The sequence below is a fragment of the Pteronotus mesoamericanus genome, unplaced genomic scaffold (genome assembly GCF_021234165.1).
Source record: "Pteronotus mesoamericanus isolate MK-2021 breed Mesoamerican mustached bat unplaced genomic scaffold, CSHL_Meso_final contig_90, whole genome shotgun sequence".
Lineage (NCBI taxonomy): Eukaryota > Metazoa > Chordata > Mammalia > Chiroptera > Mormoopidae > Pteronotus > Pteronotus mesoamericanus.
The window spans coordinates 1,402,079-1,415,028 of NW_026555277.1; the positions used below are offsets into that span (position 1 = coordinate 1,402,079).

General features: G+C 41.1%; 1 pseudogene; it reads right to left on the reverse strand.

Moving 5' to 3' along the window:
- Positions 1-9,853: 9,853 nt before the first annotated feature.
- Positions 9,854-10,528, reverse strand: LOC129080581 (ferritin light chain-like; annotated as a pseudogene).
- Between the last annotated feature and the right edge of the window lie 2,422 nt (positions 10,529-12,950).

Here is a 12,950-nt window from a genome sequence, read left to right on the forward strand (position 1 = left end):
AGTGAAGTACTTGCTGAAAGTCACTGTCCTAGGAAGGTGGATTGACTCCTGACTCTACACGTCTTCGCCAACATCATAGGTGAGTAAAGGCCTTGGGCCCCATGTCTGGCACTGGGCATGCTCAGTCCAACGAAGTTCCAAAGGTGTGTCTGCAGCTTTGCCCTCTCCTGAGCCACTCCTGCTAAACTGGCACCTTTCTTCTTGGTAAAATAAATTATACCTTGGGAACCAAGGCATAGCTTTTATTCCTAGAGGACCAAAGATCAAGAAGTACCTATTACATATAGAATTTACGTATAGAATTACATAGTACCTATTGTAATTCTAGGTGGTGTTAAAATTTTTCAGATAAAAATAGCAAGACCCAGAGAGATTAAATGATTTCTCTGACTTCACACAAAGTGAGGCTAAACCCAAGGCGCTCCTCTCAATTACTTTTACAGAAGGCATCTTCTGTGTCGTTGCAGACCACCTCTGAATTGTTGGGGTTAGGGGCGTCTAAATACACCATTGTTTTTGTGCTTCCTTAAAATGTTCATTTCTCATCTGGGAGGTCAACAGTGGAAATGCAGAATCCATCATGAGTCAAGAGCTCTAGGGGTAGGGAGCTTAAAGATGTATACTGTGTCTAGTCTAGTGCTGCTCGCCAAATAATTAGATTATAAAAAAGAAGAAAAAGTACCAAAACTGTACCGAGCATAGTTGCATCTTAATAATTGGATCTTTTTTATTGTTTCCCAGACTCTCTCATTATCATAAATGTGTCATTTTGTGCACTACCATTTAATCAAACATACACCATTTACTCTAATGAACCTTGAGTGGTATGACACACATTTTCATAATTTCATTAAAAATGCTGTTTTCAAAACCCTACAGTTTCAGGACCTGTTATTTTTATGTGCCATCACCATTTTTGTACTTACCAACCTGAGAATACCCTCTGGTTCTTAACTGTTATATCCTCTTTAGTAATTTACTTTTGGTTTCTCTTTTTTAAAACAAACATAATTTTTGTCATGTTTGTTAATGAACATGTCATGTCATATATATATATGTGTGTATATATTTCATTCTTAAATGAAATATATGTATATGTGTGTGTGTGTATAATATATAATATATAATAATACACACATACATATATACATATATTTCATTTAAGAATTGCTTCTGTTTGCTCTTTAATTTCTGAAAAAAGTACAAAACACTGGGTTCCCTGGTGAAAATTCTTCCCAGAAGACACAATATGGTATGAGATATTTACGAACAGCAGGTAATATACAAAGCCATTTCTACTGGAAAATATACCATCTGGGAAAAAAACAATTTGTGAAAATGCATTTCAGTATGATTGTGTTATCCTAGGTTAATGGTGATGGTAACTGCATCATCAAAGCAGTTTTCTAGTAGGAAATGGAAGAGCATTTGGAGAGCCGTTGTGAATAGCCTTTGGTTACATGTTTTGGCAATGGCTTCCTGCCGAGAGCCTGAACCAAGCCTGTGCCACTGTTTCCACTTGCTGAATAAAATGCAGGCAGAGGGATCAAGGGAGCATTGAGTTTAATATAACTGAGAAGACAGTCAGAGGTTTCTTGAAAGAAACCCATGTAGACCTAGTCGCAGTCCTTCTGCTCTCTGTGCCTCAGAGTCTTGGTCATCTTCTGGTCCCTCATATGCTCAAGCCCCTGGCCTTTGTTTGTACATGTTGTTCTCTCTGCCTGGAGCAGTGCCCACTTCCTGCCCTCAGTCCCCCAGTCTTAAGCCCCACCCCTATGACATAGATAACATGTGTTCAACCATTGAGTAGCACCATGGGTCTTTTCAGCCTAGCACTTATCGTAGCTGTCATTGTGCTTTCGTTGGTGTGCTCTATAAACCACAGTTGCCAATCCTCTGCTAGACTGTAAGTTTCCTAAGTACCTACCACATGCCTGCCTTTTAGACGGGACCCGTGAATAGTTTCTGGGTGAACTAAGGACTTGGCTTTAGGATAGTGATAACTGTGGCCTTGGAGCATCTCCCTGAGGTTCACCGCTAGTTTCACTAAGCAGCAGTGGCTGGGCTGCTGGGCGGCATGCTTTGCTGGCTGCATTCGAGCATGGTCCGTGAGAGTGGAACAGAGGTTTCATCTGTTTGAAACTGTCTGGGTTGCGTGGGGATCAAAGTCGGGGGGATTAGAACAACGGATTCCTTAATCAACAGAGCCAGAACGACTTCAAAGAGATTTCTTCCTGGGAAAGATTGGGCAAGAGTACAGAGGAGGGTCAAAGCCTGGATGTAGGAAACGTTAAATCTTCTATTCTGACTTTATGAAGCTCTGTTTCTACGATGCTGCAAATGTTTCCAGTTTAGCTACAGGCATGTGCCCAAAGAGAACAGTAATGACTGGAATTACAAGTTTCAAGAACTACGAAGGGTCTTAGAAAACGGTTTAACACTTTTTTCCCAGATGGAGACCTACAGAAACCCAGTCACTTGCCCACAATTCCTGGACCAGTGACAGGGTCAGGTCTGAAGTGCCGCGTTCTTTCCATCCAGCTAGACTTCTGCTTCTTACGGTAGCACGTCTGCTCCTTAGACACTGGGGGCCACTCACTCCTACGCTTTGCCACTTAGAAGAGGGGGAGGCCGGGCAAACCACTTAACCTTTTGTGATCTCAAGCTTTGAATTCCGACATGTAGAATGATGAGCCATGCTAAATAATACCAAAAGTACCTTGAATTGCAGATCACTTCTTATTTTCACCAACCCTCTGCTCTTCCAAAATTGTGTTTCCTTGGGTACCACTTCTCAGCCCAAGCCCTATACTACAAAGTGTGATACCTAATTGGAAACACTATGAATTATTTGCTCCCATTTTACATATGGGGAAATTGATGCACAAAATCTTCCATGTCAGACCCATGGCTTTGTAGATGCTAAGTGACAGGGCTAGTATTTGAACTCAGACAGGCAGACTCCAGCATGTGTGCTGACTTGGTTTACAGACAACTGTCTGTGCAGAGTGGACTCAGCTTCTGCACTTATTTGTTTGTTCCTCCTCTTTCCAAATGAATCCGAAGTACCTTGCAGATGTACCCATGATAGCACATACAAAATACATGAATAAATAAGGGGGAAGGAAAATCAATGGGTAAGGACAATACCAAAAATCTTATTAAATGTAGGCTTGGCCTGAGGCTTTGGGTGTCCTGGTAGTGAATACAAACAAAAAAACAGACAACAACCCCTCACACACATGCACGCGTGCGCGCGTGCACACACACACACAATTCCCTCCATCCATCTGAGACAGGATTTGAAAAAACTATTTTTGAGACTCTTCATTGAATTGTAGAAGTTTGTTATACATTTTGAGATTATTCCCTTATCAGATATATTGGTTACAAATATTTCTCCCACTCCCTACGTTGTTTTCATTTTTTTTTTATTGTTTCCTTTGCTGCATAGGTTTTTAAGTTTATACAGGGATACGCAAAAGGTTTACCGTTGTTCATCTGGAAAAAGACATGCAGGCTATGATTATTACAAATCTTTATTAACTCAAAAGAATCTCACTTACAACGGCAAATCTACTTTTACCCACCCCTGGTTACTCCCACTTGTTTTTGTTTTTGCTGCCTGCGCTTTGGGTTTCATGTCCATGGAATCATTGCCCAGACCAAGGAAATCAAGCGTTTTTTCCTATGTTCTCTTCTAGCTACTTTACAGATTTGTCTCCTATGTTTAAGTCTTTAATCTATTTTGAGTGGATTTTTGTGTGTGGTATGAGATGAGGGTTTAATTTCATCCTTTTGTACGTGGGTACATCGTTCTCTCACACCGTTTGTTGAAGCGACTGCCTTTCTCCCCCTGTGCATTCTCAGTGCTCTCGTCCGGGACCCGCTCCCCAGTGTCTCCACGGTGAAGGGCCGCCTCCATCTGGCCCCTTGTCCTTGGGCAGCCCGGGGTTTCTGCTAACGGGGAGCCACACTGGCCAGAGACTGGAGAGCGGGTGAGGAACATGTCTGCGTACTCATTCTGCTGTCTTTTTCCTTGCAGGGTCATCCTGAGTGAAAATAATAATCTAAAAATTCCCTAAGATCTGTGCTTTCCGTACTACTATTTTTTATACATAAAGTTTTTTTTTATCAGATTACATTTTTGTGTGAGATATGAGGTAGGGAGCCATTTTAATTTTTTCTATGTGGCTAGTAGTTAACCCACCAATCTAAATCCTATTTTTGCCTACTGATTTGAAATGTTATCAGATATACAATATGCCAGTTTTTAAAATTTTATTTCTGCATATTTTTGTAATACGCATTTATATTTTCCTTCTATTGGTTTCTTTATTAAATATAATATTATGTAACATTTAATTTTCTATTTTGTTACACAAAATCTATTCATTCCTTATTTTGAATAATAATGAAATTTGTAAATATTTAGTTCTTCCTCCTTTTCTTCCCTTCTCTTTTGCCATCTAATTTTAACTAAATATATTATTTTTCTCAGTGTTTACCTTCATATCTTTAAATCTATACTTACACCTCTATTACTTGATTTATTGGTTTTAAATACTCCCTTTTGACTACAGCTGAGAAATAATTGGAAAGCAGCGTATTCATGTACCTGTCCTACCTTCTCTCCAATTTTCTCTCTTAGCTTCTAATATTTTAATTCTGTATTGTTAAGGTTTGTTATATGTAAACATTGTTATACATTCATATTAGTCTTTAGCAAAGTTCTGCAGTTCAGTATAAATTAAAGCTCACTTTCAATCCCTCTTCTGTCAATTTTGTTTATTTTTTAATGATTTTTTTATTGTTGTTCAATTACAGCTGTCCCCATGTCCCCCCATCACTCTCCCTTGCTCTTCTCCCCTCCCCATTGCCTTTGTCCAAGGGTCCCTTATACATGTTCCTTGATGACCCTTCCCCTTCTTTCCTCCATTGCCCTCCTCCCGCCTCCCCTCTGGTCACTCTCAGTTTGTTCTTTATTTCCATGTCTCTGGTTCTGTTTTGCTCACTTGTTGGTTAGGTTCCACTTATAGGTGAGATCATATGATATTTGTCATTCACTTCCTGGCTTATTTCACTTAGCATAATGCACTCCAGTTCCATCTGTGCTGTTGCGAAGGATAGGAGTCCTTATTTGCCTGAGGTGTTTTTATTTTTAATCAAGAAATTTCTTTAAGAAGAGCTAATGAGTGTTTTATCCCCTGAGTTTTTACATGTCCAGCATTTTTTTACCCGTACTTTTGTATCTTGGTACATAGTTTGTATTTAATGTTTTCTTTCCTTTGGACTCTGGAGAGAGTTCTCAACTGCTTTCTTACGCTGAAAATCTTCTAGACCTGACGTGAAACAACCGCATGGAGTGTGGCCAGCCAGGTTTCTACCCTTAGGCTGATGTGATTTTTTTTTAATTAGCTGTGTAAATATTTACCACAAGGATAAATAACTTGTCCTCAATACCCTTAATTTCAATTGCGACTTTCTATTTTGTTGGTTACTGGAACATAGTCAACCCCTTCAATCTGTAGAGACATAGTTTCTTATATTTCTTGAATTTTTAAAAAATACATCTTTAAACAATTTTTCTTTCATGATATTCGTTCTCTACTTTCGGGACATCAATTACATTTTTTCAACTTTGTACCCTAATTTTGCTTTCCTTGTTTTATCTCAGTCCTTTGTTCTCTGTGTTTTACTGTATTTTCCTTCATGTTCTAGGATGGACTTCCTTTTAGAATTAGTTTTGTTCTTCTGTTGTCGTCTTTTTCTTGAGTTTTACTTCATCTTTCAAAAAATTTTTTATCTTCCTATATTTTTCCTCAACTCTGTTATCTCAGCCTTGAATTCTTGTTTTATAGAGGTGATAGCATGCTTTTTAAAAATTCATGAAAATATGTTTAGTTATGGTTTTGATCTGTTCTTTGGCAATGTTATCCTGCTGAGTGTACATGCATCTGTCATTTTTTTTCTTCAGAAATCTACTTTCTCACAGTTCTGGAAGCTGGAAGTCTGAGATCAGAGTGCCAGCAGGGTTCTCGCGAGGACTGTGTTCTAGTGAGAACTGTCTTCCTGGCTTGCAGAGGCCACCTTCTCCCTGTACACAGACGATGTGAAGGGAGACGGAGAGCTCTGGGGTCTTTGATAAGGGCACTAATCTCACCATGAGGGTCCCTCATCTTGATCTCATCTAAAGCTAATTACCTCCTAAGTGCTCCATCTCCAAAACCCATCACATGGAGAGTTAGGGCTTTAACATATAAATAAATCTGGGGGCAGTGGGAACTGACATTCAGTCCATAACCCTTTCCTTCTTTTCTTTTGTACTATCTTTGTGTATATACTGTACCTGTATATTTTTAACTTTATAGGGAGTATAATGTGTCTCAGTGTGGTTTGCAAAATCCTGGTGGTTGGTCCCTGAGAACTTTTATAGGGGGCCTGCAAGGCCAAAACTATTTTGAAAACAATGCTAAAGGCTTATTTGTTGTTTCATTGATTTGCTCTTTGTACCCATGGTGCAGAAGCAATGATAACTTAGTCTGCCAGTGCCTTGGCATGAGGTAAGGCCGCAGCACCAAAGTATGTGGGCATCATTGCCACCTTCACAGCACAAACTCACATTTTAAAAAGATTTCACGTTAGTTTTCTGTAAAGATGTTCTTAGTAAAGCAGAAATCATTGTTGATTTCACTTAAATCTTGTCCTGTGATTCCATCTTTATAACATTCTGCACAATGAAGTAGGACTAACACATAAAGCACTTCTGCTGAATGTGAAAGTGTGATGGTTGTCTCAGAGAAAATGGGTTCCTTGTTCACGGAATACCATCTTTACATAAAAGAATAACTGACAGAGAAGCTAAAGTTTTTGAGATTTGAGCATTTGGAAGATATTTTTTTATTTTTGAAAATGAAGCAAGTGAACCTGTCACATCAAAGAAGACAAGTGACAATGTTTGTTGCCCATAAAAAGAATCAAACTTTCAAGCAAAAAAAAATTAGAATTTTGGGAAACATTTATTCAGCATTCTGAGCTTGACATCTTCTAAAAACTTAACTTTTCTGGTAAGTTCAGTAGTCTATTAACAACATAAGTTCTCAATATTGCACAATAAAGTCTGAACATTTAAAATCTCTGCGTGACTCAGTGAACCAAATTACCAATGCATGATGTTACAAATGATGCATGTGTAAAAGATTTATTCAAAATACAAGTTGAACCAGTGGATTTTAATGTAAGAGTTAGAAAAGGTCACTGCTATTGTTTCATATTCCACACTGCAACTATCCTATAAGAAACTACAACTTTGCAGGTTTTGTCAGGTTAAAAAAGTATTTTTCCACAACTTTTGAAAAGGCTTATATTAAAATATTGCTCTTTTTCCAACTACCTATTGTGGAAAGCCAAACTTTTTCATATACTTCAACCAAAATAACATATCTCAACAGATGAAATGTAGAAGCAGATATTAGAATCTAAATTTTTTTCCATTAAACCAGATGCTAAAAGATTTGAAAAAATGTAAAACAATGTTGCTCTTCTCACTAATTATTGTTTTGGCTTCAGTAATACAATTATATTTCATTAAAAACTTCTTATCGATGTTAGAATTTTATAGGTTTATTATTCATTTTTAAATGACTTACTCATTTTTAAAATCCCTTGGTTTTTATTTCTAACATGGTCAGTATTAGTAGATGTAGCCCACAAGAACAGAGGCTATTTGGGACCCTCAGTAATTTTCAAAGCGCGACAAGGTCCTGAGACTTGGAGATCTGTGGATGTGGCGGCTAAGAACATGAACTTTGGGGCCAGATGGTCTGTGCCAGAACCCTGACTACTCCTTCTAGTTCCACAACCACAGGCAACTTCCCTAACCCCACCTGGTTATTTAACCTCTCTGTGCTCCAGTTTCCTCACCTGTCAAATGGGGATAAGACAAGCACCTTATTCAGAGTTGCTGTGACAATTAACCATGAGTAACATGCTTGGCATATTGCTTGGAACATACCATGAGCTACATCATGCTAATAATCCTATCATTTTTACTCAGAGTTGAGTGAAGCTATTATCTTGAACAGTTATTTCATGCATTGTCATAAAGGAGGAGCAAGGGTCATGCCATAGCCAGTGGGAATTCTTATAAGTCAAGGCGATACATGTGCGTTCCCAGGATTTGCTCCTTCCCAGCTCGCGGAGGTGAGCTGCTGCAGGCTTCTCCCCCAACTCCCTTGGCTAAGCGCCTAGGGATTGTTTGGCTTGCTGCACAATTCTGCGTTCATAACCACTTTCGCCTCCCCGAACTGTGTGCCGCGAGGGCTCAAGGGAGCTGCCGCTGCCAGCCTGTGTGACTGCACCTGCTGTGCCCTAGAGGAGGGTTTGGCTTTGCCGCTTGCTTTGAGGGACTGAGCCCTCTGGCTCCCCTGCCCTGAGGGTCCTGGTGCAGCCACGCCGCGCAGTCCTCTCCCTGTCCACCGAATCGGGCAGCGCTGCCCTTCATATTCCCGCAGCTGGCAATTCTACCTGGTTCATCGAGGTGACGGTTTTAAATTTCACTTTAATACTCATTCTCTCACTTTCTTACCACTTCGGGGACATTTTCAAGAAGAAAATTTGAGACAGACAAACCCTGAATCCACATGTAAGACTAACCACCTGTTTTAATATTAGCGAATTCTGGGTTAACAGAGCTCATTGGCATACCTTTTCTCTTCACCTCCTGAATCTGTGTTTTGAACTGCTGGAAAGAAAGAAACCACAGGAGAAGAGTGATATAAATATTTTTTGTTATTATTAAATGGTGTTTGTGGCTCGATCCTAGTCTCTCACCAAACTAAGGATAATGCACAACCTGAGGTGGGCTCAGCCTGGTCGCTGCCCTCCAGACCCGGTCACGTGTGCCCTGTGGAAACAGAAAAGCAGAGCAAACATATTCGTCTAAAGGAGTCATTTTTGGGAAGTTCTCCTAATCCTCACTCCAAGGTTACCTAGTGTGAGTTCCATGTTGTACGTCTCCTTTTCTTTCCCAGAAATCACATCATTCATCTGACCTCAGCCAGGTCTCCCCCAGCAAGACAGGTATGAAGGATGGAAAAGAAATAAAGAAATGATTTGGAAGCATTTAAAAGGGGAAAAAAATTGGATGATTTTGAGAAGGGTATTTAATCGGAATAGTTTCACGTGATGATACACCTTCGCTTTTCTCTGGTGTCTCAGACTTAGCAAACATGATTTTAACTACCTGCTATTAAATGATTTTTTTCCACCAAAGGAAAAAAAAAAAAAGACTACGTAATGGATTCCAGATTCAGTGCAGCTTCAAGAAACACGAGATATTTCAGAGCCCTGGAGGATAATGAAATGTTAGACAAACTTCAAAGCCAGCCTTGAAGAAGAAATGCTCAAATTCACATTGTGAGCTCTCTTGGCTATTTTTCTAACTATGAGAGAGGTCAGCCTTACTTAACCATAGAAACAGGTGAAAAATGGATAGTTAATCTAGCCAAATACTTTTTCACCGCTATACTTGGAGCTGGTTGCTTTTTACCTCCCCTCCCACAGCTCTAGAGCTAGAAGGTGATTAATGACTATTTTATGCTGGATGCAGAATGGGTGCCACACTGAGTTTCAATCGTATTGTTTAATTGCTATTTTCTTCCTGTGGTGGTGGGGGGTGGGGCTGGCTGCAGGTCTGTGAGAGACGGAATAGGCAGGGCTGGAGGCTTCTGTGGACAGACTTGTTCATGCTTCTTACTCCTGATCAGTGGTGGGAGTTCAGGAGAGGTTGTCAGCTATGATGAGTCAGGATTTGGTTTTTGTTTGTTTTTTTTTTTTGCTGCAAAAAGCTTTTTTATTGTTTCCATTTAGTCCAATGCATGGGAGAGGGCTCCAGTGTTATTAAAAAGATGGCTATTGGTCGCAGGGAGCGACTCAGGAAGAAGCCAGATACCAGGACAATGCAGAGGGGCCCCCCAACGGCCTTGGGGCTCCAAAGGCTTCTTGTCTTGTTTGAGGGGGAGCCTTGCAAGAGATATTCACCCAGCCCAGCCTGGGCGCAGGCCAGCCCGCAGGTGTGAGTCAGGTGCTTGGCCATCTTCTTGATGAGTTTCACCTGGTCATCCAGGACGTGGTTCTCCAGGAAGTCACAGAGCTGAGGGCCTGTGCGGGCAGAACCCAAAGCCTGCAGGTGCACAGAGGCCTGGTTCAGGTTCTTCTCCAGGACTGTGGCAGCTTCTGTGGTGTCCTGGGTTTCCTTCCACTCGTCTTGGCACAGCTTCAGCTTGTCCTGGAAGAGAACGCAGACCCCTGCTCTGGTTTTGCAGTTTTAAGAGATGCCTGCTGCCCTCGAGCTTCCTCTTGGCCAACGTGTGGAGGCAGTGGCCCATGCCCGCCAGCGCCTCCTCACCACAGTCAAAATAGAAGCCCTGAGAGAGGTAGGTGTAGGAGGCCCGCCGATGCAGGGTGGCCCGGTGGTCGACAGGGCCTCCACCTCGGTGGAATAATTCTGATGAATTTGAGAGCTCATGGTTGTTTGGCAATGAGGAGTTAATGTTATAAAGTGGTGTTGGCTGGTCTTGTAGGCTGAGGATGGCTGAGGTAGTTCTGAAGGTGGTGACTGGAAAGAGGTTGGAGGGTGGTCGCAGGCTGGAAGAAGGGGCGTCCCTGGGTCTCTTCTGTCCAAACATTGTTGAAGCAAGAGAGAGATCCTGGGGACTGCTGAGGGCAGTGCTGGATTGACTTTTTAATTGGAGCAGACGTCAACTAGGCACAAATATGAGCCTGATGGCCAACACTATTGCTATAGGTATTAAGATAAATAATAGTGTCAACACTTCAGATAGCTGAAAAAGGAGAATTTCCTGCCAGAAAAAAAATGGTTTGATTGGGCAAGTTAGATCTTGACAGCAACCAGCTGGATCATTTCTCTGTAAGGGTCCTCTGAGGCCTGAGCCTTCTTTTTGCTCCTGCTTTGAAGTCACCTGCCACATTCCTTCTCTGAAAAAACTACAGAAGGCTTCTGGATTTCCAAAAAGTGATATTAGGCAATTCGATGTGCAAATTTTTTAGGGACTTGGCCACTGCATGTATTGGAATCCAGTGTTGCTATGGAAAGGTGGCTATGGGAAACAAAACAAAGCAAAACCTTCAAAGGGAGGCGTGAAGGGAGAGAGTGCTGTCAAGTGATATTAGATGGGGAAGGAAGCTGAGTTATAGGAACTTCCGTGAGAACTAGCTGGCCTATACCATGCCCTCCCAAGGCCTGTGGCCAGGGTAAAAGGATGGTTTCATCAGCTTATGTGACTGTGAGCCTTGGGACCTCATACACTTGATATGCTATCATTTATCTTACCTGAATCCCACCTCTGCCACTCATTACCTAAAAATGTTAGGTATATGAGACCTCTCTGGACCATCTTCACAGATTTCTGTTTCAAATATAAAACTATTCTACAATAAAACGCTTATTTAAAAATGTGATACCCATTGATCCAAAAGCAGGGCAGGGTTAGGGGAATGGATGGGCACAAACCTGTCTTGGGGGGTAGGCAGGCAAAGAGGGTAGAAAATGAACCCAGCATGAGCCAAGACCTCAAGAACTTGGTGCTTGCCCCATTCTCCCCATGGATTTCATTTACAAAAGCAAAATTCAAACATAAAGTTATTAAGAATTTCAAGGTGGTGACTGCAGAACATGAACCCCAAGCACAAGGTCCCCTTTTGAGCATGGGCTCATGTGGCACAGCACTGGTCACATGCCCAAGATGCTGGCTCCGCTCCAGGGGTACCCTGGCCCTCACCAGCCCTTCCATCATCTCCCCAAAGAAAAGCATAGGACACACCACTGTCTGTGGTTTAGAGCAGGAATTCTTAACCATTTATGTTCCCTGGACTCCTTTGGGAGCCCAGTAAATCCTACTGACCTCCTTTCAGAATAATAGTTAGTAGATTTAGTACATTTTGTGCAGTCATTTTTAAAATATGCCTCTCTGCAATGCATGATATCATCACAATTTTCTCTACGGATTCTTGTACAAGGTAACTAGTCACTAGTCAATTATCAGGTTATTCTGTGCTCAGTACTCCTCCTCCACCAAACGGCTCAGTCAAATGTCATCACATTGGTGATGCAACTGTCTCCAGTGCATTCCAGTACATTCTATCTATAATCAGGTGTTGATCAATGTTTGGATATAGTTTAGTCAAAATCATTCTACAGTATAGTGTTCTTATTTGAGCTAATAAAAAACAGTCTTTATACTGAAAGTCCTTTTAAATGGATGTGACTCTGAAGCTTTGGAATTTCAATTGTTTTTAAAAAATGCAAAAGAAATTTGAATTAATAAGTGGCTGGATTCCCTCAGTTTGGCTAACATTATATGATTAAAAATGAAGAGAAAAGTAATACAGAGAATAAAAATAAATTGGGGTAGAAGACAACACTTCTTTTTCTGAAATCTTCAGAACAATATTTTAAGGTGAAAATAAAATAGAAGGGTTTGCTAATTTTTAAATAGAAGGTAGCAAAAAATAAAGGGACCATTTTGGCCTTTTGAATTAATGTAATTTATCCGGGGACAACTGGGAGTTGAGAACTTTCCATTAGTGACTATGCAAGACATAATCCTGTGATAGACAGGCATGGGCAGTCCCACCTCATCCTCCTCTTGCTCCAGGTGCAACGGAACACTTGACTGATAGGTCTGGTCATAGTAGGAAGGGCTGTTAGTTCATTGATATCTGGTCCCCTAATTCCAGGTGGTAATGGGAGGACCAAAGTTGCCTCCTGAAAGGTGATACTGAAGAACTGGGAGTGACATGCCATGAGTAAGGGAAGCATCTAGGACGCTCTTTTGAAGTACCTGGAGAATTGTGATTACCTGATTGATTTGCATGGTCCAAGCCCACCTCATGTATGTGTGTGCTCTGTTGTTGAGTCCTGAGCCCAT